Consider the following 3,190-nt stretch of genomic DNA (forward strand, 5'->3'; position numbering starts at 1 on the left):
ATATCCCCTCTTTCATTCCTGATATTGGTAATTTATGGCTTATCTCTTTTTTCCTTGTCAGTCTTGCTAAAAGCTTATCAATATTGAGATTTTTAAAATATTTTATTTATTTATTTGACACTGAGAGAGAGAGTACACGCAGGTGGAGCGGCAGAGGCAGAGGGAGACGGAAAAGCTGGCTCCCAGCTGAGCAGAGAGCTGGATGTGGGACTCGGTCCCAGGACTCCGGGATCATGACCTGAGCCAAAGGCAGACACTTAATCAGCTGAGCCACCCAGGCGCCCCGAGGCGTATCAATATTGTTAATGTCAAAGAATCAGTTTTTGTTTTTATTGATTTTCTCCATCGTTTTCACTTTTCAATTCCACTGATCTCTACTGTTATCTTTATTATTTTCTTCTTTTTGCTTGCTTTGGGTTTATTTTACTCCTATTTTTCCAGTTTTTCTTTTTTTTTTTTTTAAACACTTCTAAGAGCCTTTATATTAAAGATCATGTAGAACAGAACCATCTCTCAGAAACCTAGGCATCAGGAAGGAACTTCGATGGGTTCTTTCTGGGGCTTTTCTCGTGGGGACAAAGAGATGACGTGAGGAAATGTTAGAACACGAGAGCATGTGACAGATGAAGGGAGGCAGAGGTGAGAAGAGGGTTTTCCAGCCACAAGGCCACCACATTCAGGTTCAAAGAGAAGTCAGAGCGATCGGGCGGGAACCCCAAACACAACAAAATAAAACCCAAGTCAGAGGAAAAAAGGGTTTCATACAACACAGTATCAAAAAAGTAAAAGGAACACACTAAATGCACAAACTGGTGGCAAGTTAAGTCCACAGCCCATTGTGATAGGTCCTTCCAGCACCAATCAGGTTTCTTCTCCATCTGTTATCTCAAGGTTATTGACAGATGTGGTGACTTTTGAACAAGAGTCTCTCACGGGAGGGTGGGCAGGTTTCAGTCACTGGTTTCTGGATCTGTTTGTGCCATGTAGGCATCCAACTCGGCATCCAGGTGTCCTTTTGTTTTCGACATGTATGCATCCAACTTGTCGTCCAGTGGCTCCTCGGTCAGTACAGGGCGAGTGACGGCACCTCTCCCTCGTCCACGTCCTCGGCCTCGACCTCCAAAGCCCCCTCTTCCCCGACCTATCCTATCCCGACCTCTACCACCGATTCCGCCACGACCCAGAGCTCCACGCCCTAGGCGCTCTCTCCCAGGACCTTCACGACCTCGAACACCACCTCTTCTTAAGCCCATTCGGGGAGCTACGGCTCGTCCACCTCGGAGCGACATCCCGCCCCTAAGCGGTGTTCTGGTGGCACGTCCCCCATGTAGTCCTCCTCGGGGTAAGCCTCTCTGGATTATGGGCAGGCCTCGTCCTCCGATTGCTCCCCTGGCCAGGGTCCCTATGGGTCAGCCTAACCGTGCCTGGATGTTACAATTACCCAGGCGCTGCTTTAAGCTCTTCTGCTTAAGTTCTAATGCTGCCGGGACAGACGGTCTATTCTCCATCTGCTGGGCCAGTCTTCTGTTTCTGGCACTGGCTAGCTGCTGTTGTTGCTGCATCGAAGCCCGAATATTCACTGGCATCGGCTGTTTGTTTTTCAGCATATTAGTAAAGCGCTCATTTAGAGACATCTTGGTGGTGCTTTTTAGCACAACTTTGGGTGCTGACTGTGCAGCCATCTTCAAATCCCAAGAATCGAAGGAAACGGACGCCAGTGCACCCCCCCCCCCCCCCCCCCGGGGCTGCCCCCCCGGCTGCCGCGCGCTGGCTGGGGCCCGGCGGAACCTGAGCTGACTTGGTGGGCGGTTGGTTAGGGATGTAAGCGGTAGGTTGCCGGGTTAGCTCGTTGTTGCCAGCCGTCTGTCTGATCAGCCGGTCCGCCTGCTCGCCCGGCCTGCCCTTTCCTGCCTTGCGTCGGTGCCACCACAGCCGCCGTCGTCCCCTCCTCCCTCTCAGCGTCCAGTTTTTCTTTTTTTAATGGAAGTTTAGGTTATTGATTGGAGACCTGCCTTCTTTTCTTAGACAAGTAACTAAAAAAAAATTTTTTTTAAGATTTTATTATTTATTTGACAGTGAGCGAGAGCGCGAGCACAAGCAGGGGGCGTGGGAGAGGGAGAAGCAGGCTCCCCGCTGAGCAGGGAGCCAGAAGTAATCTAAAATTTTTAAAAATCTTTATGGAAAATTCTGTGTGGTAGAAAAATACGCAGACCTAGCATTAGGAGCATTAGGGTGCCTCAGATTTAATTTTAATGCAAGGCAAGAATTATGGATCCATCACCTCATTTGAGAGAGGGGAACAAATGATTCCAATATAAACTATTGGAGGGGGAGATGAACCATGAGAGACTATGGACTCTGAGAAACAAACTGAGGGTTCTAGAGGGGAGGGGCTACGGGGATGGGTTAGCCCGGTGATGGGTATTAAGGAGGGCACATATTGCATGGAGCACTGGGTGTTGTACGCAAAGAGTGAATCATGGATCACTACATCAAAAACTAATGATGTAATGAATGGTGATTAACATAACATGATAAAATTAAAAAAAATAAACTGGATGGTCCAGCGCAGAATTAATCACAGAGTAATAATAGGGCAAGAACTGTCAGGGAGCAAAGAATGGACAAAGCATTCTCTGCAACAGTGTAGGAACCTCTCCTGCAAGGTTCTTGGTCTTTTCTACAAAAAGGCATTCGGGGGTGCCTGGGTGGCTCAGATGGTTAAGCGTCTGCCTTCGGCTCAGGTCATGATCCCGGGGTCCTGGGATCGAGTCCCGCATCAGGCTCCCTGCTCCTTGGGAGCCTGCTTCTCCCTCTGCCTCTCTCTCTCTCTCTCTCTGTCTCTCATGAATAAATAAATAAAATCTTTATTAAAAAAAGGCATTCGGATAGCTTTACGTATTTTCTTCAGTCACACATGTTCCTACCTTTATGCCTCTTCTGCTTGGAAACACCAATATGCAGTGGAAGTGTCCATGGAGTGTTGTTTATAATATACTCAATTGCACCCTATGTGATTCACATGATAAATATTAATAAACATTTCTGGTGTGTCTGGGGTTACAAAAGAATTACTTTAAGCCCTATATTTTAATGAACTTAGGGGAGAATATAGTATACACAAATGAGATCTACATCAATCAGTAACAGCTATTATTCATTTAAAACATACTGTGTACCAGACATTGCA

The 3,190-nt window shown here is 47.2% G+C and overlaps 1 pseudogene; it reads right to left on the bottom strand.

Annotated features, from left to right (window-relative positions):
* Positions 1-710: 710 nt before the first annotated feature.
* On the bottom strand, positions 711-1,951 carry LOC112829410 (chromatin target of PRMT1 protein pseudogene; annotated as a pseudogene).
* Between the last annotated feature and the right edge of the window lie 1,239 nt (positions 1,952-3,190).

The sequence above is a fragment of the Callorhinus ursinus genome, unplaced genomic scaffold, assembly GCF_003265705.2.
Source record: "Callorhinus ursinus isolate GAN/ISIS: 27379988/994484 unplaced genomic scaffold, GSC_fseal_2.0 scaffold21, whole genome shotgun sequence".
In the NCBI taxonomy this organism is placed as follows: Eukaryota; Metazoa; Chordata; class Mammalia; order Carnivora; family Otariidae; genus Callorhinus; species Callorhinus ursinus.